General features: G+C 45.8%; 1 protein-coding gene across 2 annotated transcripts in view; it reads right to left on the reverse strand.

The window, feature by feature from the left end:
- The window catches only part of MED15 (mediator complex subunit 15), a 672,261-nt gene that overhangs the window by 501,716 nt on the left and 142,885 nt on the right, over positions 1–27,660 (reverse strand). The window lies entirely within an intron of this gene.

The raw sequence follows: 27,660 nt of genomic DNA on the forward strand, positions 1-27,660 counted from the left end.
AAACAAAATTCTTGACCTAGCAGAGGGGTCCGGTGGATTGGGAGGGGGCCCAGATCTCGGTGTATCAGGATCTGTCCGCATTTACCCTGGCAAGACGTCGGCTCTGCTCTCCGCTGACAAAAATGCTTCAGACCAAGGGGGTCCGGTATAGATGGGGATACCCTTTTTCTCTTAACTTTGAGTTAGAAGGCTACAAGTACGCCCTGGTCACGGAGGACGATATTCACAGGGTGTCGGGGGAACTCCTGGATGATCCAAACATGGAGTTGGGCGAGAAAGTGCGCGAGAGAGCCCCGGCTGGCCCCAGGGAGTCAGGAGTTCCAAAGGAAAGGCGTAAAGTCCGAGGCCACAGTAAGTATAGAAGAGTGGCGCCGGCATCCCCTGATCAGCCTAACACTTGAAGAGTCCCAGAGAGCTCTGCGATCAAGTTCGGACTTGACTCTGTGAGCGGGGGAACGCTGTATTAGCTCTCAATCGGGGGGCGACAGGGGGGGTGGAGGGGGCTCAGGTTGTTTTTGAAGAGTTTAAGAGCCCGGAGGGGGGAGACAATGGTGGCCTGGCTTAGCGACAAGACAAAGCTGCTAGTCTACCAGGTGTTCTGGGGGTAGGGGGCAGGGTGACAGGGGGGGGGGGTTTGTTCTTCGGGGATTACGTTGGGACATGTCAAGTTTTCAGGTCTATTTTGCAACTTTAGAATTGTTTCTGGATAACAGCAGGGTGCAGAAGTTCTGCGGGAACACCGACAGCTGGTGCTCCACGGAGGGAGCCATGAGCTTTTACCATCGTTGTGATGGATGATTCACTCCAATTTTTGTCAGTGGGGTCGTTAAATGTACGTGGGCTTAACTCTCCTACTAAAAGCTTGTTGTTGGTGAGAGAATTTACAAGACTCCGACTTCATTTCTTATTTGTACAAGAAACCCACTGGGTTCGGGACAGGGAACCGAAGCTAAGGGCTAAAAACATTGACCAGGTGTATGTACCGTCCTTCCGGGCTAAAAAACGCGGCGTTGCCCTACTGGTTTCTCCCAGGGCTCATTTTGTGTTCAAAGCTCAAAAGGTTGGACATGGAAGGGCGATATATCATGGTTAAGGGGGAGGTGAGGGGCCGGTTGTTTACCCTGGTTTGCATATACGCCCCGAACGAGGCGCAGGACAGCTTCTGGGAGGGGATGAAAGGAAAAAAATCATATCGTTTTCCGAGGGCACCCTACTGATGGGTGGGGATTTCAACATGGTTCTCTGCCCCGAGCGGGATAGGAGGTCGGCCAATCCTTGTTTTAACTTGCGACTCCACAAAAAATTGGCTGAAGCTTTTCAGGAAGTTAATGGGGAATTGGGCTTGAGCGGTACGCACTCCAAGCAAGGCCGTGATCCCGAGTTCACCTTTTACTCTAACCCACACGCTACATTCTCCCGTATTGATTATATTTTAGTTGATTCTACACTTCTGGGAGAGGTCACAGATTCGGGGGTGGAGGCTGTTCCTTTGGACAGACCATGATTTGGTTAGAATTAAATTGGGGGTTCCCCCTGCCCCTGCATCCGGGTCCCTGTGGAGGTGCAACAACCTCCTTCTGCAAGATAAGTCAGTATGCCAATCCCTCTTAGCAGCCATAGAAGATTATTTCTCCATTAATGATAATGCGGAGGTTGACGTCATGGGAGTTTGGGAGGCATTCAAGGCAACCACTAGGGGCATCCTTATCGAGATAGGCTCGAGAAAAAAGAGGGAGAGGGGCCATGTAGAGAAATCCTTGAGGGGAAAAAAATAGATGCTATCCAACCAGGGGGGAAATTGAAAACGCAGATGTTCCCCGGAAAATGGGAGGAGCTTCAAAGGCTGCGCTCAGAGCTGGCAGACCTCTAGGTGGGACAAACTGAAAGGAAGCTGTCTTTCTTGAAACAGAAATATATGGAAAAGGGGGAAAAGGCTGATAAAATACTGGCTTGGAAGCTTCGCGAGCTCAGGAATAGTAGGAGGGTGAATTCCATTTGCACCCCGGAAGGGGAACCGACCGTGAGAGACAGTAAGATAGCTGAGCAGTTCAGGCAATACTACGAACATCTGTATTGCTCGGAATACAAAGGGGATGGTACCGAGATTGACAGCTTTCTGGACTCCCTCCCAATTCCAGGCCTCTCTCCCGATAAGGCAGACATGCTGGAACTCCCCATAACCCCGGAAGAGATTATAGACACCATATCCTCTTTGAAGAGCGGAACAGCCCCGGATGATGATGGGTATACTGTTAAGTTTTATAAGACTTATCGGTCAACGCTAGCCCCGTTTATGGCCAAGATGTTCAACTCCGCATTGGAACAGGGTTCCCTCCCGCCCACAATGATGTCCGCTCCGATTGTAGTACTCCCCAAAGAGGGGAAGGACCCCTCCCAGTGCCAATCATACCGCCCTATTTCTCTCCTTAACGTCAATGTTAAGATCTTGGCCAAACTCTTGGCAAACAGGCTGGCGAGCCTCCTCCCTTCCCTGGTACATGGAGATCAGGTGGGCTTCATCCTGGGATGCCAGGGATCAGACAATATACGGAAGACCCTGGATCTCATGCACGAGGCTTCAAGGCAGGGGACGGAGGGCTACCTCCTTTCGCTAGACAAACAAAAGGCCTTCTACTGTGTCGAATGGCCTTATATGGGTAGGCTTCTTCGGAAAATGGGTCTGGGGGACAATTTCTGTGGGTGGATCTCAGCATTATATAATGGCCCCATAGCGAGAGTTTTGGTCAATGGCGGCACATCAGAACCTCTGGCCCTCTCTAGGGGCACCCGTCAGGGCTGTCCCCTGTCACCCCTTCTGTATGCTTTGGCAATGGAGCCCCTGGCCATAGCGATCAGAACTGACCAAGAGATTGCAGGGATAGGATGTGATGATTGCGACTTCAAACTCTCCCTGTTTGCAGGCGATATCCTGGGCTAACTGACCTCAAACTCTCCCTGTTTGCAGGCGATATCCTGGGCTAACTGACCAACCTTCAGGTCTCTCTGCCCAGATTGTTTGGTCTTATAAAGTACTATGGTACCTTTTCGGGGCTCAAGATAAACACATCCAAGTCTAGCATTATGCCCATGGGCCTCAGGGACCACGACATCGGGGGTAACTCCGAAATAATGGGAGTGAGAATAGAACGGTATCCACCAGGCATCTGGGCGCCAGCATTCCCAGGGATCTTTCACAACTCTATCAGTGCAACTTTACGGGGATCTTGGCTAAGATCAGCAGTGACCTTAGGCGATGGGCGCCTCTTACACTCTCTTGGTTTGGGCGTATGGTTACGGTTAAAATGAACATCTTGCCCCGCCTACTATACCTCTTTGCAGCCCTCCCCGTGGTGATCCCTGAGGCCTTCTTCGAAGTACTGCAATCCAGAGTCCTTCAGTTTATTTGGGATGGGAAGAGAGCTAGAGTCAAATTCTCTACCCTGACCCTTCCGAAGTCTCACGGTGGATTCGGCTTCCCAGATTTCAGACTATACTATAAAGCAGCCCAGCTTAGCGTGATGTTGGAACACATGAGAGATGACATGGGGACGTGTTGGACGTACATTGAGGACGTCCACACCTACCCGAAAAAAGTCAGGGACCTATTATGGACCCCCCCCCCCCTAAAGCCATCCCCTCCCACCTCAGAACACACCCTACCTTAGCGGTCCTCTGGGCAGCCTGGAAACCGAATAAAGATAACAAACTGCTGTCGTCCTGGCTGTCCCCTTTAACATCGCTGTGGGCCACCCCCCCCCCATCAACCTGGGCACCGAAGGCTTCCGAGATACCCAATCATGGTCAGACATGGGCTTGGAGAGAGTTGCCCAACTCTCTCGCGAAGAGGGCTTCATAGAGTATGACCAACTGACTGAGGCACTGAACTAGCCAAAAGCGCTCCCGGAAGGGCTCCCTATCTAGGTTTTATAGCACATTGATAACGGCCAAACTGGAGGGTAGACAACTTTTCAAACGAATATGGGAAGAAAGGCTGGATATGACGCTGGACGATCACACATGGAGGGCTATCTTCAAGGCCATATTCACCGGTTCACTGTATACCGCTGCCATGGAACATAGCTTTAAGATACTCCACTCATGGCATCGGCCTCCAAAATGTTTAAGGAGGTATCCCCTTATTGCCCTCCAAAATGTTTAAGGAGGTATCCCCTTAGTGCCCTAGGATATGTCAACAAAGGGGCACTTGGTTTCATATGTGGTGGGGATGTCCGGTTATTCAGATGTACTGGTCGGAACTGCTCAGCTGGATTAAGGATATAGAGGGGTACTGCCCGTCTCTACTCCCACTGGAAATCCTCCTGGGCACTCATATGCCGGAGATGGAACAGAATGCATTCCCGAAGGTCATCGGGGCCATGTTAAGGGCGGCCCAAAAGTGGAAAAGCACGGTAGCTCCATCCAAGGAGGAATGGCTTTGTAAATTGAGGTCGATCTTCACCTATGAAAAACTCACAGCGATAATAAATGATACCGTGTCCGAATTCGTACAGGAATGGACCGCAGTTGTTCTTAATGATGACTGCATCTCCATGCGTCTGTAAAGTATGACCCAATACATGTCCATCTTGTACATCTTGTACATCTTACTATTAGCCCTGTGGATCAGGGTTGGCCCCCAGACTAATTGGACCCCACTATGACAAATTGTATCACTAATAATACAACAATGTTTGAATGTTCTCTCTGCAAGCTTCCATAACCTGCAAAACCTCAAGACCTGGTATGTTGAAAAGTTGGTGGGTGGGGAGGGAGGGTGTGGGAGCAGGGATGGGAGTAAAAGGTAAAATTACTGACATCTATGTTCATTTATTGTATTGCGGTCAGGGATTGCTCACGCACCCTACCTTATCTGTATGATGTCAATAAAAAAACAAAGTTAAAAAAAAATAAACATATTAGAGAGATTTGGCCAAGGCTCCCTAGACAAACTAATATTTTGAATAGTTGCGAAGACTGGATCACTGTCAAAGGAGAGGCCAGTCCTCTTGCACAATGATCAGTGTAGGTGTTAAACTACTCAGACTCACTAGAACTTGCAAAACCTTTGTCAAAATGTGCAATCCATTCCTGTTCTGAAATCAAGGCGATTCTGTGATGAGCTTGAGAGCCCTACATGTCATTATTAAGTTCCAAAACGCTCAAGTATCTTTATTTCTCAAGGTCTGAAGCATAGATTCTGCATCTAATTGTAAAAGTGAGGCGTGATTACCCCTTAACCAGGATCTATATGTGTTTTGTATTTTCTCAGTGATTTTTTTCTTTTCAACACTAAGAAACTTCAGGCTTTTCGTAGACCCAATATCTGCATGCATATTTATTTTTGGACTATACTGTAATCTTAGTTATGCGAGTGATACCTATTCTACTTTTTACTGTAATTGCAGGGCCTAGAATTACTATCGGAAAGGGCTTTCAAAAAAACGCTCAAATCTATCAAATTAACAGTCCAAGGAAGTGTCAGCCAAACATATTGATGCGGACACGTTTACTCTGTCGACCAAACTTCGATTCCAACTAATACGGTTACCAGCCGGATTTACTCCCAGAGGCAGAGCAATTATTTTGGGGGATGTCACAAAATAGAGTGAAAAGAGAAAATAGTAGACAAGTGACAGTGATCACTAAAGTTATTTTCAGAAATAGACAAGTAAAGACAACACTCAAACAATGGGATACTCCCATAAATATAGTAAATGGGAGAGAACGCCTTCCCATTACTCCATGCATACTTACTAGGTTCATCTCCTTTCACACAGCCATTCAACATTGTTAGACCGAGCCCCTTTAGGTTTTGTACCCAGATATTGCTGTATTGTTTCTTTCCCTGGGCAGTCAGATGGACATTTGTAACTGACTGGATTGCATTATGTCCCCCAATAGGATTAGTTGCCCATCCTTATTCTGGTCCAGCCAATCATGAACATGGAGTCATTAAAGGGGTCTAAGGCACCCAAACCAATGTGCCAATAAATGTTGAATACCAGTATGTCCACAATAACATCTAGTCTTAACCGAATTTGAGTGGCCAGTGAATTCACAATAGATACAATGCTCTAAATTTTGACCATTGTCAACAGTCACCCAAAAGGCCTCTCCAACACACCCTATTTTGTCAGCTAAGAAGTAATTATGTAACCGTCAAGGACTGGACACTAACAGCCATATCTCTTGCAAAGCAATCACAGAATGATTGTTCAGCATTCTACAAACTTCCGGATTAGATATTATGTCCCCTGGTGTTCCATGAAATCAAAAGACATCTGAAAGCCTTTTGAATCAATATTAGGGATAAAAAGGGGCATTTGCATTTCTAGTAGCTGTAGACACCCCTTACCATTGCTGAAGCGGAAGCCATTATCAATAGAATTAAACCGTCAAACTGCCAAGGCGATTCCTGCCCTACCTCCATCAAGGAGTCAGCGCATGACCTTGCACCCTTCATAACAGCATTCATCAACTCCTCCTTTAAATCAAGTACTGTTCCTGACAATCTTAAGGATGCCTTGGTGATCCCACTGCTAAAAAAAAACCTTCCTTAGACCCGAGTATACCAACCAACTATAGGCCAATTACACCGGTCCCGTTCTTGCTCAAAATTCTTGATTGCACAGCCTACCTGCAGATTCAAGACTGCTTGGAACTCAATAACCTCCTTGTCATGATCTCTGCTTCCAAAAGGTCAAGGTTTTCCCAACTCCCTTGGAAGCAGATCCATAACCCAGGTTCCGAGGGCCAACCAGTCCCAATTGGGACCTTTTGGACCCAGTCCTGGCGCCAGTGGCACCAGGCTCATAAATGTGCCCAGTCCCAGCGCTGGAAGCGCCGGGCTCATAATGCTTGGGTGGACTTACCTGCAGCAGACCATGCTGCTTACTTGCCTGCCAGCTGAGCCTCTGATCCTCTTCTGTTTGGAACTACTTTTCCTGTTGGGTGGGGCAGGAGCCACTCCCTAGATTCAGAACACTGGAACTCTTCTGGAAAGCAGGAACTCTTTTCTTACCTAGGCGTGGCTGTGGAAGGAGAGACCTAAGCACTACAGGAGGCTATTTAAACCACACCCGGTGGATGAATCTTGCTTTGCGTTATTCTGCATCCTCTGCAGCAGAACGCTCATCGTGTCTTCTGCATCGGATCCTGGGCCTAAGGAAAAAGGCTTACCATCCTGAATCCAGTCTTCAGCAACACCTATAAAGACAAGAAAGAACAGGTTAGCATTCCGGCATCTGAAAGACAAAGGCTTACCTACTCTTCGTGCGCTCCGGAGGTCTTCACACTGCATTCCGGCATCTGAAAGACAAAAGCTTACCGACTCTTCGCACGCTCCGGAGGCCTTCGGCGCTGCATCCTGCATCTGAAAGACAAAACAAGGTGCGTTTAAAGACATTGGGGAACTTTAATACTCACGTGCCATTACTCCTTTCCACATCAACCCCAGTGGGTATTCCGGCACCCTGCAGCCGCTCCGAACTCGTACCTGCAAAATAAAAGACGGAGCGCATCGTGAAGCAGGCAACAAGCGCTTACTTACATGCTTCCAGGCGCTTCTATTCATCATACGGACTCCATCTTCAACTCACTTCAGCCCGCCATCACCGGAACCTGCAAAACAAGAGACATCATTGCTAAAGACTTTAAAGACAATAGAATTACTCGAAACTTACCGTTCGTGCAGTAAACGACGGACAGCAGTCCTCTGAAGTCAAGAGGCCTGCGCTACCGATCCAGTGAAGAAACTGGTTACAGCACCCTGCCCCGAGGCAGATGGAGAGCTCGACATTCACTTACCTAAGGTGAGAGCGTTAACCTTTGGGGGTCTACAGGAGAGCAAAAAGGGAAGAGATAGGGACACCCCAATAACCCCAGTTCATTAATCCCATATTTTCTGTCTGCAGACATCTTACTCTTGAAGTCAGGCATACAGTGCACAGAGGCCCAGCCCAAAGAGCCAACCGGGTGCTACACATCACCTTTGAAGATACGGTAGTCGCCCAGTCAAGACCGGCGCCTCTGCGAGAATCAGGTGAGCGTTACACTCCTAGGACTAAGACAATCCGGCTTCCAACCCAGGCATGGCACGGAAACTGCCTTGTTAGACTTGAAAACTCAAATCAAAGTCCTGAAAGATAATGGAAAATTAGCCTTACTACTACTCGACCTGCCGGCGACTTTTCACCTGGTCAGTCACAAAATCCTTGTCAGCACCTCCGCTCCGCCACCCACTTCTCTAATTCAGCCACTGCATGGATCAACTCCTTTCTCAGCAACAGACACATGAAGGTTTTCTCCCCTTCAGCGGCTGCAGATCCAGACCCAATCCAATGTGGGGTCCCACAAGGCTCTTGTGTGTCTCCCACACTTTACAATGTGTTCACCAAACCACTTTTCGGTGTACTTGATTATCTGGGTGTATCTTACACTAACTATGCTGATGACACCCAGATACTCATCCCCATCACAGGCGATCACATTGTAGATACCAAGGCTCTGAATGAAGTATACTCGGTAATCCAGGCTTGGATGGCCCAACACGAACTTTGCCTTAATGACGATAAAACGGAGCTCCTCATCCTGGGCTCTGCTCAACGGCTTATCAAACTAGATCACTTGTATCAGTCCTTCACCATTGATGGCAATGTCATTAAAGTGTCCAAGGATACAAAAACCTTGGGCATCTATCTTGACTCCACCTTGTCGCAGACAAGACAAACTAATGCCGTTAGATCAACATCGGCATATACCTGCAAACTCACTGATGCCTCCAGACCTTTCCTGACCGCCACCAACAGCATTATCCTAGCCAGAACACTTGTTATGGCTAAGATCGACTACTGCAGTGCTCTCTACTTGGGGACTTGCCAATCCAACCTGAACAAACTACAAATGACCCAAAATAACGCCATAAGAGCAGCGCTATATATTCCAAGAAACCAACATATATCCGATATTAGGACTAACCTGCACTGACTCCCCGTCAAACATAGAATTGCGCTGAAATCACTTGCCCTTACCCATAAATGCCTGACCAACAAGGACCCCCTCTACCTTTCTAACCGCCTCTCCCTGCATACGTCCTCCCGACCCCAAAGAACTGCCCAGTTACATTGCCTATCCTTGCCTAGATTCAAACTTCAAACTGCCGGGGGCGCAAGCTTCCCTGTTCTTGCCTCAAAGCTATGAAACTCCCTTCCATACGAGATTAGGACTGAGCCTTCTTTCAAATCAAAAACTAAATCTTGGCTTTTTGCCCAAAGCCGAGGGAGCCCCCCGGGGGTATTTGCCGGAGCCATTTGCCTACTCACAATTTTGTCTCTCCTAACTGGGTTCATACGTCAATTTCGTATTGTGGGCTCGTTCGTATCTTATTGTTAATGTAAGTCTGATTGTTGACTTGTACATGCTCTAGAATACCACTTTTGTACCCTACTGTAAACTTAAGCCCGTCTATTGTCTTGTACATTCTTTGGAATATTTGTAAATAGAACAAATAAGTAATATGTATGTTGTGTAATATGTCTAAGTTTTTGCGCCCGGATGCCCCTGGGCCTGGCGCGCGCTACAAATAAATAAAATACAAATACAAATTGGAACCGGGACAAGCCTCTTTGGGAGTCTCCTGCTGACCTGGTGCTTTGAGGATACTGGTTTTGTCTTAGATGTTAATTTTTCCTACGAAGGGAAGCCACCATGTCCTTAAGAGACTTTTCATCACCAATAAAAGGTTCTTGGTCTGATCTCAACTTAGTATAGAGCAAGAGATCAAATCCCATTGACCTTATTAAATGCAATTCCCTAAAGATCTTAGACTGGAGGTAGAAAATAACCATCTGTTCTATACCGATTCACAAACGAATAGCTGCTGGTGTAATAGCATTCATGAGAGGAACAGAATGCAATAACCTCAGAATATTGGATCGATTCAGGAAGGTGTGTTTTCTGGAAGGACACTTTCAACTAAGACTAGCAGTCCCCGAGAATGGCCCTCACGCTTTACGCTCTGAGGATTTAACTCACTCCCCTGCCTCTTCTCACTCATAGGTTTACTTGATCGAAATAGGCCAGTGAGTACTCTTGCAGTCGCAGCACCCCACACCCCACAACCCTCTCGGGCTGCTGGGAGCCCGAGTTTGTGCATGCAAAGATCCATCAGGAGCATGGGACATTATCTGTTGCGATTTCAGTGCGCTAGGGGCTGCTACTAATGGAGCTGGAAGAGGTTTGAAGATCAGTGGAGGCTCAATCTGTGTCGCTCCTTGGTTAAGTGAGAATGTATTCCATGCCGAAGTAACATCCCAAGCTTGGCGACTCTTGGCCGCCCCCTGGGAAACGGGGTACACAGCCCCTAGAAGCTCAACCAATTTCTTGAGCGTTGAAAAAGTAGTGACATGTACCACCTCTGCCGAATTAAAGTGCAGATCCTTTGATCTCAATTTGGATTTAACTTCAGGTTATTTTAACAATTTACAGAAGAACTTTATTGATGCTTTTCTGTTCTTATTTTGCATCACTATATTTTTTGACTTCCGTAAATGTTTACCAGATTTTCTAAAAGGATGAGGCAAAGCATCCTTCCCTACATCATTGGTCGCAACTACAACCTTTCCTGGGTTTGTTGATCCCCCCAGGTTGGAATAGTTATTCCCACCCTCCTCCTCCTCATTACCATGCTCCCCTAGCGTCAAATCAACCGTCACAGGAGCTAATAATGTCGGAGGTAGAGGATGACCAAGAGTTACTGCAGGCTCAGGACCAGAATTGGTTGCCCCCTTCAATAAACCAGATATGGGAGACATGCCCACTGTAGTCCATTGGCTGTTGTCCTAGTGAATGTTTACCCTCCTTGAGAGGCTTGTGGAGGGTTCTTGTAGGTCGATGACTGAGGTTTCCTGTCTGACTTCATAATTGAAAAAGTTTCTACGTTCTCCGACCCCTCCACTTGACCATGTCTCCGGAGGAAATCCTTCACTGTGGAGTGTAGTTTCACATTTTCAAATTTAAATAGGAGTGACTCAAGTAAGACGGAATGGATCTTAGTTTCCGATTTTAGCACCTCATAATGAGGCCAACAAAGATAACACTTGATTTATTTCCCCCAAGGCTTCAGGTACCGAGATGTTGCCCAGGCGATTGGAATGCTTAAATGCTGCAGATATATACCTAGGTGGGGGGTAAATGTTGAAGAAAAGAAAACATGAAGAATCCGGTTTGAACTGGGCTTCCATGTGAATGTCCAGAAGCAGCGTTACAGTATTTAAAGAGAAATTCACTGTCTCGATCGCCTAATGCCAATTTCCGACCTACAGTGCCATCCACCAAAAAACCCAAGTTTGGCTCTTTTTGGTCAAGGCCCTTACAGACTGGGGGAGAAGAATCCATCAATGTTCCCTCTCTTGCCTGACCCATCCTCCACAATGCTAAATGTCATCTCTGCAGAGAGGAGCCTGCAGTTCATTCAACACAATCCCCATCAACACTCTCCGATGGTGAATTGGCGACTGTGGTAAAGGAAGCTTTACTGCTTGCAGCATTTCTTGGTCGGAAATTGGAGATTGATTAATAACCAAGTCCAAAAGTACGGTTGACCCGCTCCTTAAATACTTTATCTTACTTGTTTAGGAATCTGACCACCTGATCATACGAGGCAGTTTTTCTTTGGATTTCCAGTAGCAGGAAATGATCGCTCAGTTCTTTCAGAGTATGGTTTGGTGGAGTTCACTCAGCGGGAATATGTATGAAAGCAGACATGGTGCTATTTTTTTATTTGTTGGTAGCGTCCAGACCCAGAGGTATCACAGCAGTGAGAAGGCAGTACATAGGGCATTACAAAATGGTTGGAAACAGTAAGGTTACATTTTATCAAGACAATTGGTCATGTTCAATGTGGACAGAAGGCTGTAAGAGTTACACATTTGTTGAACAGTGAGGATTTTACTTTCTTTCGGAAGTGTGTGTAAGCAGGTTCGTCTTGGATATGCTAAGGGAGGGCATTCCAGAGTGTGGGAGCGATGGTGGTTGAGCAGGAGCCCCCAGCTCTTTTTCTGGAAAATCTAGGTATGCGCAAAGCAGATGTGGTGGAGGAACGGAGACTGCGCCTGTTGTGTTTCTTGGTGATGATTAGTGACGTACGAGGGGCAGTGTTGTGTAAGCAGCGGTGGGTGATTATTTTATTTGACATTTTATGGTTTACAAAGTTGAAAACCTTTCGTCAATAGATAAAAATGAAAACTTTGTTCCAATTTTCTTCCCTTACACATATAATAGAAACACATTCTCAATTTTCTTTTTAGAGAGAACTGAGAAAACGAATTAAAAAAGGATAGCAAAGTTTGTGGTACACAGAACCACTGGTCATGTCGGAATACATATATCTAAGCATCTCAGACCATTTCCAGAGACTATTTATCGTCTCCGTTAACCAAGTCTAGTCTTGCTTGATTTCAAGGTGATCTGCGTTTTCTCACCTTCTATCAGGACTAACCATCAATCTTCAATAGATCTGTTGCAATATTGTTTCAAAATGTTACCCATTTCTGATTCGCTTTCCACTTTTAGCTTCGGACAGCTCAGGAGCAGATGTTGAATTGATTCAATTATGTTGATGTCTGAAAACAGTCTGTATGTAGCTGTAGCATTAGGGCCTTTTCTCACTTAACCTCAGATTTGATGATAAAAGATTCAAGCGTAGACGCAGATATTGCATTCTAAGAAAATGGTTAGGGAAGATCTTTATGTATCCTGGAAGATCATTTAACTTTTGTGGCCGGGACCAGAATTCATCATAGTATTTGTAGTTATAGATTGATTCCTGCGTGTCAATCCAATCGTTAATATATAGCTTTTTTAAATCTTATCCGGGTCACGCATCATGGAATCCTCTGTTTCGTTTATGCTTTTTTAAGTCAACAAGCATATTTCCTTCCATTCCATCAGCTGCTTCTCTCTCGGATCTAACATTGCCTGTTTTAAGACTGCAAGCCACCCTTTGGATTTTCCTCTACACATTTACGGTACAGGGAGATTGATTTCCAAACAGTAATAGCTTTGAGCGATGTTAAGGCTATTTCTTTTCGTACGATGGCTATAGGTATGCTTTTAGGCAGCCCAAGTACAGTTTTCCAGATGATGTCCTCCAGTTTTGGCCATATAGTTTCAGATAGCATAAATGATGTCTCTGCGCCATATGTCAAAATTGGCTGCACTTTTGACCGATAGAATTGCACCAGTGGAGTTAAAGAATATCAACAGTACTTCTTTAGTAGGATCCGACATTGATTTGCCAGATTTTTTAGCCTTTTTCCGTAATTCGGTCATCCTCTGTGCTTCACACCTACTGGTGTTAATGTTTACGCCCAAGTACGTAAATTCTTTTACTGTGAGGATACGTTGTCCCTTCAGGGACATGGGATAGCTTTCCTTTTTTGTTAAGTTGTCTCCTGCTTTAAAGATCATGACCCCTGATTTCCCCGGATTTATTGTTAGTCTTTTACTTTCTAGATAGAATTCCAGGGAATCTAGCGGACGTTGAAGTCCTATAGGAGTCTGATCTAATATGACTATATCGTCAGCGAAAAGGAGTCTTTCAATCAGGTTATTTGCGATCTTTAGTGGAAAGGCACACGTCTCTGAAAAAGCCTTGTCGATTTCTGATATGAATAGATTGAATAATTCAGTCGCCAATGGACATCCTTGTTTCAGTCCCAATTTTATGGGGACTGGATTAGTGAGGTTTCCACTTTTATCCAACCTGATCACAATGGACGTATCTTGATGCAAGTATATGATGTTATCGAGGATTGTTTTAGGGCATTGCAATTGCTCTAATTTGGTCCACAGTGTATTTCTGTTTACGGAGTTAAAAGCTTTTGATAGGTCTATAAAAGCTAGATATACTTTATAGCCTTTGGTATGTAAGGCTTTTGCTTTCAACAAATTTAGTAGAAACACGTTTAAAGTTGGACCAATCCCCTTAACAAATCCTGCCTGCCAGGGGTCAAAGTGTTTTGTAAGTGTCTGTCATTTGACCAAAGCTTTTAATATTATTGAGCCAAAGATTTTGCCTGCAACATCTAAAAGAGCAATCGGCCGATAGTTGCGGGTCCGATCTGAAGCCCTTCTTAAAAATCGGGACAACTACCGCCGTTTTCCAGGAAAGAGGTACTTTCGATACTTTCAAGATTCCTGCATACAGTTGGTAAAGGAATGCTGCCCATCTCTCAGGGTGTTTTTTCAGATCTGCGTTTGACAGGCCGTCCGGTCGTGGAGCTCTTGAATTTTTCAGGCTTTTTATGATGTCTTCTATTGTTGATTTTTCGAAGTCCAGCTCAATTTCTTGCTTTAAATTAACTATGTTTGTTTTTGGTCTCTCAGTCTTTGGCACGTTTTTTTCTTCGTCTGCCTTTTGCAGTTTTAAATAATGATCTTGCCACTCACTCGCCGAAATTGGATTGGCTAGCGAGGTCTCTTTCTGAGCGTCAATTTGATTAATTATATCCCAGATTGCTGCAGTGTTTTTGGTCTGGACCTTTTCTAGCATAGCTTGGGCGTCTTGGTTCATCGTTTTCTTATGGCGAAGCAGCCAATTATGATATTTTTGCTTTAGTTTGTGTATCGCCGTCTATGCCTCTCCACTTGCATCACGTTTCCATCGGCTGATGCTTTTCTTTAGTTCTTTTATTTTGTCACAATCATAGTGTCATATGTATGTCGATGACAGTTTTTTTTCTTAGCATTTATTCCTTGGGGTTTGCTAATGAAGTCTTGGAACATGAGTACATAGTTCATTCTTTCTTGGTCTTCCATGACCAATGTACTATTGATTTTTGCCTGTAGGTTTCGTGTTAAACCAGCCAATTTATTGACTTGCACCCTCAGTCTCTGTCTACCTGGGTTAGCACTGATCTGATATTTGTATATCTTTAGAATCTCTAGATCTGGTGCATGGCAAGTCAATTTGACTTTATTATGATCGCTTTTATCAGAGTGGCACATTTGCAATGACTTTAGTATCACTGACATATTGGAAGAGACACAGAAGTAATCCAATATATGGGTGGTACTTAGTCCTTTCCAAGTTGGTTTGTAAAACCTGATAGTATGGAGAAGCCTGGTTTGTTATCATTACAGAATCATTACCCATTATTATGGAATCATTACCCATTGTTAGAGAATCATTACCCATTTAGGGATTCAGTTATCCATCATACATTCTTATTAGTACTGATTAGTAGTGACATGAAGAAGTAACAGACTATCCACATTATTCTGCCACTTTGTATGCATTTGCAAAGAGCTATAGAATGAGGCCTGTTATATTTGAAGTGCCATGTAGAGACACGTTATATTTGTAGATATATGTTATGTATTATGTATGCATGTAGAAAGACACGCATTGAGTGTGCACTTAGAATATGCATTGAGGCATTATAGATAGCACTTGGGTTTGTGAGTGAATGTGCTAAGCACTAAAAAGCATTTAGCTGGCTCTGAAGCTGTTCGTTCCGCGGAGTGCGAAGAGGTTATGAGTTTGTGTACAGGAATGCATAAACAGTTTGGTTGATAAATGGTCGCCTTTGCCTTAATAGAGACAATGAGAAGGAGGCTTTAGCAGGACCTGGTCTGGTGCTTCGCAGGCAGAGAGAAGGTGGGGGTAGGCAGCGCCATGGAGAGAGGGAGAGACCGGGTCGGTCTGGGACAAGAAATAGACCCGGTCACCCAACAAAAAGTGGCTCACCCCTCGCCTCAAAAAAGTGTCCCACCCCCAAAGTGACATCCCAGGAAGCGATAAAACACGACCTTTCCCCACCCCTTGACAAAACAGGAAGTGGCATCAAATAGCATTGTTCCCAAGTACACTAAATTACTGTGAATCCAAGCAGACGTCCAAGGCCAAATGATATGTTATTATAATGCACTTCCGCTTAAGCTCTTTTTACTATAACAAATATGCATAAAATATTACCCAACCTGTGTTGGTACTCATTTATCGACCTAACAAAGATGAAAGGCTTTTTGAAAAAAAAAAATGAAAAATTGAAAAAAAAAAACTTTTTCCATTTTCTTTTCTTCCAAAAGTGGCCCAGGCATGGCCAGAAACCGGCCCCCACTCCCCTGGGACGATTTCGGCCCGGCCGAGGGACCAATCCGACCCTGGGGAGAGATTTTGCAGGCAGAGACATGCAAGGAGGATAGAGGGATTTGAATGGAGAAATTTTAGGAGATGGTGTTTGGTAAGGCAGACAGAAGGAGATATGGTATAGATATGTAGAAAATGTCATGATGACCATAACACGCAGTGATTGAAAAGTACATGCATCATAGACATTTAGGCACTGCTCATATTTAGAAATGCTGACAGAAAGAGCGGCATTTTAGCTTAGAGAGAACAAGTGTAACCATGGATTTGTATACGTCATTGAACAGTATAATGAGAGGTGAGGCTTTGGGAGTTTCTAGTGGTTGGAGATGGAGTTTTGGATGGAGCTGCTCTCAGAGATTGAGAGATCGAGAGACGTTTGGATGACTCGATCGAGGGAGCACTGGGGAAGCATTCTGAGCAGAGCTGTCGAGATCTGGCAGGGATCTGGCAGAGCGGCCTGGCCCTGACTGACTGGCTGGTTGCACAGTTAGCAGAGAGGAGAGAGCGCAAAAACAGAAGAAAAAGGAGAGTTTTGCTGAATAAGACACATGCATGGGGAATTAGAACAGACTCACACAGAGCTATAGATGGGGTAATTAGACAGGGTTTGTCTTAGAGAGTGTGAAGTATGGTGTGGAATGGAGAGGAATGGTGTGGAATGGAGTTCCTATTAGATTGCTTGCATTAGAAGCCTGTAAGGCTTACACAGTCACTGCATTGCTGGTAGATTTGCACCAAAAGCATAAAAAGGTGCAAATTCGAGATTTGCATTATAGAGTGTTTGCATCATGCATTGCTATGCATGAATAAAAGTGTTTCTATTGTTGAATCGATTCATGTGTTTTCTTTGTGTCTTATGTTAGTGTGTCGATAGGGGTAATCTAGGAGTAACAGTGCACAAAGGCCCTGAGATACAAGAGCGGGGGGGTAGTGATCCACACCCACCTAGGAGATTGTCTAAGACTGACAACAGGTCACCCACGCGGGGCTAGGCCAAAAGGTAGATTTGTGTTACTTTCTCACAGGTTTAGCCAGCACATCTCCTTCCAGTAGTCCATTAAGGATTATACAATCCCTAGTTTCCAACATTGTTCTCTATGCAACTCCTTTTCTCTTTACAGTAGCACTTTGAGGTTCCTCTAGTATTGGTGTGTTACGTTTATCTATGCATTGCAAGTTTAGGTCGCCCATTAAGATAAGTGCGTCGTTCCATTTTGTTCTTTCTTCGTCGATTATTGATTCCACTCTATCGAGTTGTTGTTTCTTTGGTCTGCCGGGTTCCAGTAGAGATTAATTATAATCAGTGTTTGTGCTTCATGTTAACTCAATTTACAGATTTTAATTACAGCCAATTGAATGAAAGGGGTGGGATTATGCATAGATATCAATTCCCAACCCAACTCATTTTTTACTGCTATAAATAGGCCGCTTCTATCTCTTCCTACCTGATTTTTAATTGCAAGGTTTAGAAGCACCCAGTAACCTACTACAATCAGTGGCGGTTCTAGCATCCACACTTCTTGCAAGCAGATTATGTCTGCATCTCCCAATTGGAAATCTGCCTCGATAAACAAATGAGGAACTTCTGTTGTTCCAGCTTAGAAAAGTTAATTCTGTTTTGTCCCTTGTACGCTATTGTTTATGTAACTTTTCGGCCAGAATGCCTGCCAGCCATTTCCAGTTGGCTTCATCTCCTTCTCCTGCGGGTTTATTACCACTTTGCTCACCTACCTTAGCATCTTTACTTTTAGTCACACCTAGTTTCTCGAATGTTTCATTTTCTCGAGGATTCTTCTGTTGACTTACTTTTTTCTGCTCCTTTTCCTCTTTGACTTCTGATAGATTAAACCCCAAAGGAGATAGTTGTTTGGCTTCTTCCAGCAGACGTTTTTCTGCTAGTCTTGAGAGTAGGTGTAGTGTTACCTTATCTGTTGGTTGGTTATCCGGGAATTCTATTATATCAAACTCTTGGGAAGTAACTGATGTTAATGAGGGAATGTGATGTAGAAGTCTTATCACGTTGGTCCTGTTAAGTATAAGACCATCATCGTTATCACATATCCTTTCCAATGATAATTTCAGGCTGTCATTAGTAATTTCGTTTTCTTTTGATTTGGTTTGAGTATATGTTTCTCTGGCAATATTAGATTCAGCTTTATCTTTGGTTCTTCTAACGATTTTTCATCCGAGTCGGTTCCTTTTAGGTTTCCAATCATTTCTTTTAGAGGTTGGTAATCATCCAAATTTATTAACGGGGTTACCTTCTTTTTGTGCGCTTCGGTTGCATTATTTGCACTTCTGTCGGGCTTGCTGAAATGTGGTATGCTCTTTCCATTTTCTTTCTTATTTTCGTTTAACCGCTGGTTCGAAGGTGGAGAACCTCCAATTCTACCCTCGGTAACTTGAATTTTTGATTTTTAGTTGCATTTTGTTCTGGCGAAACGGTAGTAGGTTTGACGTCTTGTTACTGCTCGCTATTGGTCTTTCCTCTCTTGGTGGCATATCGTCTTATTTTTCCGAGGTGTCCGCATCTGAATCTTGGACCCATGAGTTGTTTTTTAACACTATCATCAAGGGCCGAGCTTTCAGCCTACGTGATAGTGTAAGTTGAGAGGCCCATCAATTTCCTCAGGGGCTACAGTGGAGTAGTGTGTCTTCTGGCTCGTTTGTCCCTTGTTATTTTCTTTCTCAGTAGCATCTAATTTTCCAGTTTTAATAAGGTCTGTTGACCCGTTCTCACCATGGGGACTGAAATGTTTTTAATAAAGCTGCAGCTGCTATTGGAGTTGTTTCGTTTACAGATGGGAGGTTCTTAGTCTTCTATGCTAACTTCGTTTTAGTCTTTTCTGCTTTTGTTACTGAGCTGACTATCTCCTCATAGTCCTACTTCTTTAATTGTCGTCGTTTTATCCAGTTGTGGTTTTGCGAAGATTTCACATATTTTTCTTGTGGAAGCTTGTTACGCTCACCTGGACCCCACAGGGGTGTCGATCGGACCCGGACAGCTGCGGTCTCCGTCAACGTGATGCGTAGTGCAGAGACGACTGTCTGGACTGGCCCGCCTAGTCTTGTCTGCTGGACCCGAAGAAGTATTTTCCTGCAAGTGGAGACAGGGATTAGCCACCTGTGGGTTTTATTGATGGCCTCCCAACTGTTCTCGCTCTCCCCCACTAATCACCTCCGATATCCCCTTAGTAATCTCACCTTATGTTTGTAAAAGATGAGCTCTCCATCCTGCGTGTCTTGCAGGGGCGCGTAGATACCAGTTACTTCACTGGTTTGAAGGCGTTGGGAGAGTTCCGGTAAGCATTGACTCTGAAGTCCCAGGCGGGATTGGTAAGTATCAAGTTCAAAGAGTTCAATGTGCCCGATGTTCACTCTTGTCCCCTTCCTTCCTTAAGTTGCAACCGAGTTCGTGAGAAGAAGGTCTCGTAGCTCCTGCTGGCATTCAGGTAAGAGTCTGTTACCCAACGCTGTCCGGTAACTATTGCATGCGTTAACGCGTTTTTCTCCCTCTTTACAGATGCAGCATATGAAGATATGGAGAATAATACCGCTGGTGGTAAATCAGGTAAGTCTATGGTGGTAAGAGGTATTTGTTGATTCCCTTGGCTCACCTTGTTATTCTTGTGCCCCTAGGTGCCGAAGAACGTCGAAGAAATGATGGAGACAGTGCCGGATCGAAAGATGCTGTGAGAACTGGCGAGTATGGCGCCGTGCTGGAGCTGGCGAAGCGACACGTGCAGGACTGATGTACTTTTGGATCCGGAATCAGGTGAAGAATTTGAAATAAGTTTGTTTTCTAACCTTGTCCTCTTCTTCCTCTTTGTTCTAGGAGCTCCGGATTCGAGACGGGCGTGGCAGAAGACTGGATGCTGGCTGCAGGCACGGTGAGAGTCACGCTGCTGGATGCAGAATAACACGAAGCATGTGCTGCTGTTCGGCGTGGTTTAAATAGCCTCCAAAGTAGTCCCAGGAAAGAAGTTCCCCAGGACCACACCCGAGTAAAAAATAGTCCCTGTAGTAAAATAGTCCCATCCAGGCCTCACGTTGACTTGGATTTATTTGCAGCATGGTCTGCATGAGGTAAGTAATGTCTATGAGCCTGGTGCCTACGGCGCCAGGACTGAACCCAGACAGCCCCTAGCTGGGGCTGCTGGGGTTTTTGTAAATGTCTGGATGCCTGCTCCCGGGGCTGATGGGCTTGATTCGGATACCCGGGGATAGGCATCATGACAAAGCTGTCTTAGCCACGTTACTGTTTGTTTGTTTCATTGTTTCTCTGCCGGCGTTAGTGTAATGTCTTCACCTGTCTTTAGGCGGCCAGACTCGTGGTTCCTTCTCTACAACATTTTTTGACTTTCCTCCTCTTGTGTGTAATGTTCCTTTTGAATTATCTTCTTGCCGAGATTTTCCCCTGGTTGTGATTGGTTATCCATTTTTTGACTTTCCTCCTCTTGTGTCTGTTCCATTTGGATTGTCTTTTTGCAGATTTTTTCACCCGGATGTGATTGATTATACATTCTGGGTAGTAAATCAGTCGTTGGTATCACTACTTCCACGTGGTTCCATAGGTGGAATTAAAGTTTGTCGCTCTGTACTAATTTGTGGCAGGTTCCTTTGACTAGTTAATTGACTCCTATCTCCGTAGTGTGGATTTTTGGTTATAGCAAAAGAATCCCATGCAGTCTCATTATTGCACGCAGTAGGAGCCACTCCCAAGGATACTCAGGATTTTCTTCGTCGTTCTTTTTCTTTTATTAGTGGATCAAGCATTTGTTGTAAAATCAATGCCACACCTGCTGCACTGTTTTGAAGATTTTTTTTCTAGTTTTTTTTTCAACGGCTGTTATGAAACCTTCTACACGTAGATCATCTTACTATGGACCATGGCTAATCCTGTTGTGTGGTCCCTTAGAGTTTCATTCATGGTCCCATGAGGTATCATGAAGGGAGCCCGAATCGCAGTTCATGTCACTATAGCAGAGACATTTTTGTCAATGTTTTCTGCGTTTTTGTTCTCATTCGTGGGTAGAGGATTAGATGGCCTTAGGTCAGTTGCTTCTAGTTCGGTGTTTCTACTGTCTGTGAATCTTTATTCTCCCGACCAGGCGCAAAATTCTCTTTCTCACTAATTTGAGTCGTTATAGTGCATGTTGTAACTTGTACTTGCTTTGCCATTTCGGCCTTCTCCACAGATGTTTCCATGTTTTGCGAGGGCCACCCAATCATATTTTCTACATTTAGTGATGTTTCAAGTAGCATTTGGTCCGGAATTTCTGGGTTGAATGTTTCCCTTCTGGGCAACTATTTCTTGTTGTATTTCATATTATTTAACGGCCGATTTGCATTGAAGTAGAATCAATGGTTCATGGCATTATCACTGAATGTCAAATTGGGAGGGTTCCAATTTCGTTTTTCACCGACACATTCCATTTTAGCCCCGATAACTTGGCTTGTGGGAAACACGAGACCTGTCCGTATGCAGTCGGATGCTCCTTACACTGTTTCCTTTGTACTTATTGTCTCATTTGTGGACCATCTGGGATGTTTCTGCATGTAATTGCCCCAAGCATTAAAAAGCGCCGGGGTTACCCGTTGGTTTGTTGGCGGTATCACTAATTGTGTCTTTATTGATCGCAATGCCCATCACGTTTTTCCTTTCAAAGATGGTGTTGACTCTTGTTGCACCGGCAAGGTTTTTGGCAATTCTGGCGTTTGTGTCGGATCGATCAATTTGTCTGTCGCAATGCTCATCACTTCCGCTAGAGGGATTTGCGCAGAGGCATCCAATTCCACGTAACTACTCAATGGAGAAGGTTGATCCATTTCTGCTCTTAGTTTTATTCTTGTCCGTTCTTGTTTGAGTACATGTTCTCGACATGCACATTGCTTTGTTGTGGCTTTTGGTTCCATATCTGCGTTTACTTCCTATTCTAGTTGCTGATTGGCGTTCCCCATATCAACTGTTTTTTGCCCATGTTGAAAGGGCAGACCAAGGGGGTTAGTTTGGCTTGTGAAGGCTTCAAGTTGCTATGTGATAATATTGGTTCACTCACTTCCTGAGCTACTGTTTCCTGCCTAAATGTCTCTGTAGGTTCTTCACAAAGGTCAACAAGTGTCATTTGGTTGCTCTTAGGGTCAACTTCCTTCAAGGTATGGTGGGACAATGTTTCCCTCCCTGGCAATGTCCCTGGCTTACCTTCATTCAGGATCATAACGTCTGGGGTCCTCCTTCCTCCAGCCACCAGACATTCTGTCCGCACTCCGCTCTGCTAAACAGATTTTGAAGGTTGGCGGGCGTTGTTGGAGGCATGGTCTGGAGTTGAGACGGTCCAGAGGGCTCAGTGGATTTGTAGTCCTTCTTTGCTCTGATTTTGTAGTCCTTTGAAAATTCAAGTAAAACGCTGCTCTGTCCACGCAGTCTCCGGCACTCAGCTCCCGGGGTCCTGCGGCCTCTCTCCCCTGTCAATCCGAGGCTCTGCTTCGGCTATGGACGCAAAGCTTTTCCAATCACTTTTGTATGCGGCAAGTAGAAGTTAGTTTTCAATAGAAACCATCTCACTTTCAAATAGTGTCATTGTCTCGATTCGTTTTACTGCGGCGTTCCTCACACATGTGCAGCCAAAATTACCCTGGTCTTGCAGAACGCTGTAATGCACAAAGCATCTGCGTTATTTCACTGGCGATGATGTATCCCAGCGCGTGAAACTCCCAACTGTGTTTGTTTCTGAATCAGTGCTTGTGAACCATCCTCCGCAGTGGTGGGTGATAGTAAGGAGTTTAAATTCGATATGAGCTTTGATGGGGGGCCAATGAGCCTCCAGTCTGATTTGTGAGATGTGATCGGAGTGTTTCAAGCCCCAGACTGCTCTAAGAGCATTATTTTGGAGCAGTTGTAGTTTGTTGATGTTTTTGGTTGAGGTCCCTGCTAGGATGACATTGCAGTAGTCCAGTTTGCCACCTATGATGGCTCTAGCTAGGGTGAGACAATTGTTAGGGGGTAAGGAATCTCCTGGAGATTCCTAAGTTTGGTAGGGTAAACTGCAGAGGAAGTTTTTGCATGTTGAGTTCTGCATCCAGGTAAACGCCTAGTGTTTTGGCATGGGCGGAGACAGGGGTGGTGTTACAGTCTATGCAGAAGGAAGAGAAGGCAGGACTGAGTCGTTTTGAGGAGCCCACAATAAGGAGCTCAGTTTATTCATCATTCAGGCAGAGATGATGATATTGATATTTTATTTCTATCGCGCTCGTACAAAAGTGTTTCAGAGCGCGACAAGGCAAGGGAAGGGAACAGGGAGAACAAAACAGCGATCTTACTAGGCCCAGTGACATTGAGAATGCGCAAGTGCATGGGAGAGGGGGAGGGGAAAAGTGCATGGAAGGGGGGAGAAGTGGAAAGTGCGAAGCAGAGGAGAAACAGATAAATAACAATAAATAAACAATAAAGGCAACAAACAGTGGTAGTGCCGCCAGCAATTTGCAAGTGCTAGGTTTAAGGCAGCAGACAGGGTAGGTCTGATAAGTGCAGGAAGAAAAAGGGGGGGCTGTATGGGTACATATACAGACCCCAGTGCAAGGGGTGGCCCGGAGGCAGGGCGGGAGGGTGGCGGGTGAGCAGGTACCTGGACCCGGAACAGAGGGTGGCCAGGTGCCCAGTGCCAAGAGAGAACACATCAGCAGGGGAGAGGGGGAGCGAAGGCAGAAGAAAAGAGGAAGGTCTTGAGGTGCTTCTGGAACCAGAGATGGTTCTCCTCAAGTTTTAGAGTGGCAGGGAGGCTGTTCCAGAGGGAGGCCCCAGCCGAAGACCGATCTACCCGCAGCTTGTTTCTTTGAAAAAACAACTGACCCTGAGGGAGTTGGAGGTAGAGGAGCGATGAGCTCGAGAGGGGAGGTATTTGCAGAGGGATATCTGAAGGTATTTTGGACCCAGGCCCCAGAAAGCCTTGTGGACAATGCAGAGGGTTTTGAATTTAATCCTTGCATCCACTGAGAGCCAATGGAGAGATTTCAGAGCTGGAGAGATATGATCCCAGGGCTTGAGGCCAAGAACAAGTCTTGCAGTCCTGTTCCGGATTAGTTGCAGAGGGCGGAGAGTAGAGGCAGGTAGATTTAGAAAGCGGATGTTACAATAGTCCAACCTGGAGAGAACCAAAGCTTGGGATATGATGAGCTTCTGGGGGAAGGAGAGGAAAGGCAGAGTACCTCTGAGGAGGTGCAGTAGTAAATGAGACCTTTTAGAGACCTCAGATGTTGGCGGAGAAGGAAAGGGTGGAGTCAAAGATGACCCCCGAGGTTCTCATCCGCGCAGGTGGGGGTAGGAGGAGGGCAAAGGGAGGCCGGCCAGAGAGTGAGGGGAAAGGATGGTGAAGGTGTGCCGATGAGGAGGATCTCAGTCTTGCTGGCATTCAGACAAAGATCATTGGCCGTACACCAATCTTGAATGGCAGTTAGGCAATCAGAGATGAGAGATGAGAGAGGAGGTGGCAGAGGGCAGCCTGAAAATGAGTTGAGTGTTGTCAGCGTAGCACTGGAAATTTAAGCAGAAAGTGGAAATGCAGTGGGCGAGAGTTGCCAGGTATTGGTTGAAAAGCCAGGACGAGAGGTTAGACCCCTGGGGAACACCACAGGTAGAGGATAAATGAAAGGAAGGACCCAAGTTGGACCTGGGAGGGTCGATCTGAGAGGAAATAGGTCAGCCAGGCCAGAGCCTGATCAGTGATATCCAGGTTTTCACTGAGACAGTTGAGCAGGATGGTAGGGCTGACCGTGTCGAAGGCAGAAAAGAGATCGAGGAGGATGAGGACAGAGGGAATGTTAGAGTCAAGATTGGAGAGCAGATCTTCACGGATGTTCAGGGGAGCAGTTTCTGTGCTTATGGGTGGCCATCCATGCCTGTATGATGCTGAAGACGCGGTTAATGTTGGTAGAGTCTAGTTCGTGGTTTCCGGTGATTTTGAGGACTTGCGTATCATTGGCAAAATTGGTGAAGGGTATGTTGAAGCCGTCTAAGTGGTCGAAAAGGGGTTTAGTATACATGTTATAGAGGGTGGGGGAGAGGCAGGAGCCTTGTGGGACACCGTAAGAAACTGGTATGGGGTCAGCCTATTTCGGGCCCTGCAAAGACCATAGTGGATCGGCCAGATAGGAAGGATTGGATCCATACTGGTCTCGGGAAGATAGCTCAGGGGCAACGTACTCGCACTGGAAGCAAGATGACACGGAGCACCACAGGTTCGATCTCCAGGTCCACGCTTAGAACCCTCTGGGTAATAAGCGCATTATAAATAACCTGTCCTATCATAAGGTGGCTTCTGGGGCAAGGTGGAAAGTTGTGGTGAGGTGTTTGCAGAGGATATCATGATCTACCAAGTCGAAGGCTGCAGAGAGATCAAGTAGGAGGAGGATTGCAAACTTGCCATTATCCCCAACGTGATCTTAAGGTCAAGGAGGGCAGATTCCCTACTGTCTTTGGACCTAAAGCCTGATTGGCGGTTACCTAGTAGATTGTGGTTTTCAAGGTGTAAGTGAAGTTGCGTGTAGGCAGTGCGGTCCAGGATTTTGAGGAGATAGGGGACTGCGTTGATAGGGCGTTAGTGGGGATGGTGGGATCCAAGTAGGGTTTCTTCAGGAGAGGCGTAACGCAGGCTTCTTTGATGGCAGTGGGAATTTAATTTGATTTAAATTATGCGTTAATGAAGCTGGCTATGGTAGGAGCCAAGGGTTCTGCACACATTTTGATAATGTGAGCTGGGCAGATGTCGCCAACACAATTTAACGCTTTCAGGTGTTGGATAGTTTTGAGGACTTCTGGAGGGGGAGGGGGGGTAGAGACGGCAGAGAATTGGACCGGAGGAGGATGGTTTGCAGTCGTGGAGGTGGTGTTCAGGGTGGTAGTTTTCTTTTTAATTTCTTTTTTATTTTTATTTTTTTAAAATCGCTTTGTTTTTTAGTTTCTGTGTTTATATGTCCCAGGAACATTTGGCGAGTGTGCACCATGCTTTGTTTTTCGGAAAATTGTCGGATGGGTGGCCGGGGTTTCGCGCTCTAAGAATTTTGAAAAGCTCCTTGGTGTTCGAGCTTGTAGCAGAGATTCTGGCGTTAAAGATGTTGGCTTTGGTGGCAATCATAGGTGTTTTATAGGTGTCAGCTGAAGACTGGAAGGATGTTTTAGTGGAGGTTGTGCACTTCCTCCAGAGATGTTCTACAGCGCGTTACTTTTCCCGGAGAGAGGCTAGGTCATCAGTGTACCAGTTTTGGGGGTTCCTTTTATTTCCCCCCGGGAGGTGGGTAGAATTGTCTGGGGCTGATTTGAGGGAGGTTAGAATGGTGGGAGTCGGATGCTCGACTGTGAACTTACAGGTGTTTCTGGCAGCGATGCAGCGGGGGGTTTGCTGATAGTAGGAGCGGGTTTACTGGTGGTGGTAAAAGTGAAGAGGATCAAGGAATGATCTGATCAGGGAAGGGGGATAATGGAGGATACTTGGAGGGGAGTGTTGCAAGAGAGTATCCAATCAAGTGTTCTTTTTTCATGGGGAGGAGACAGACAAGTTGGCTGAAGTTGATCTCTTCAAGGGTGGCTGCGAGGGCGGAGGCCGTGTGGTCAGTGAGGTCTTTGTAGCCTACATTGTAATCTCCTAGGAGAATGAATTTAGTATTGGGCTTGAGGAGTGGCGTGATGAGGAGAGGGATGTCGGTTTCTGGATTGCCAGTGTGGGAAGTTGGTGGTAGAGAAGTAAATTGATGGTGGTCTGTGGTGAGGATTCAAGTTTGGCCAGTAGGAGGTGTTTGGCGGTGGGCAGGGAGGGCTAGTGGGGAGGGTTGGGAAGTGCTAGGGAGAGGGGTGTAAGGTGGGGCTTTTGGGCTTCCTGGGCAAGTTGTGTTTCGATTTTCTGGAGGGGGGGGGGGAATTGAGGATTCTGGAGCAGAGTCTGTATAGGTGTGCTGGGCCTAAGCAGGGTGTTAGGAGTTCCTGTGGGGTGGTGAAGCTGGCATAGAGTTTGGTCTCTGATTAGGAGCATTGGCTATGGAGTCTGGGGTGAGGCTCGACTAGTCTGGTTATTCCAAGGCTGGGCATATGGGAATTTGTGGAGGTGTCCGAGTTGGTGCTGATGTTGTTGGCTATTTTGCGTGGCCAATTAGATGGCATGTCAATAATGGATGGCCTGGTGGGCTGTGAGTCTTGCATTCCTTTCCCTTAAACTTATGGTGGTGGGTTGCATCTTGTCCATGAATGGAGACTTTCATTTCCGAGTGCTAATTTGCTGGCAGGGGGGGGACATCAGGAGGGGGACAATACCACTGCAACCGAACGAGAATAGGCGAGGAGGGCTATGGACCCGAACCTGCAGTTCCAGAACCGCACTCCATCGCTCCTGGAGTCGACCAATATCCTGTCCTATCCGCTTATTCTGTTGTGCAGGTGCACGAATAATTACTTTAAAAAGGCATTGACTTCGATTCAGCAGAAATGGCAGTCTTTGTCCAAGCTCCCTCATTGCCATCCA

The sequence above is a fragment of the Ambystoma mexicanum genome, chromosome 10, assembly GCF_040938575.1.
Source record: "Ambystoma mexicanum isolate Mex_15411 chromosome 10, UKY_AmexF1_1, whole genome shotgun sequence".
Taxonomy (NCBI): Eukaryota; Metazoa; Chordata; class Amphibia; order Caudata; family Ambystomatidae; genus Ambystoma; species Ambystoma mexicanum.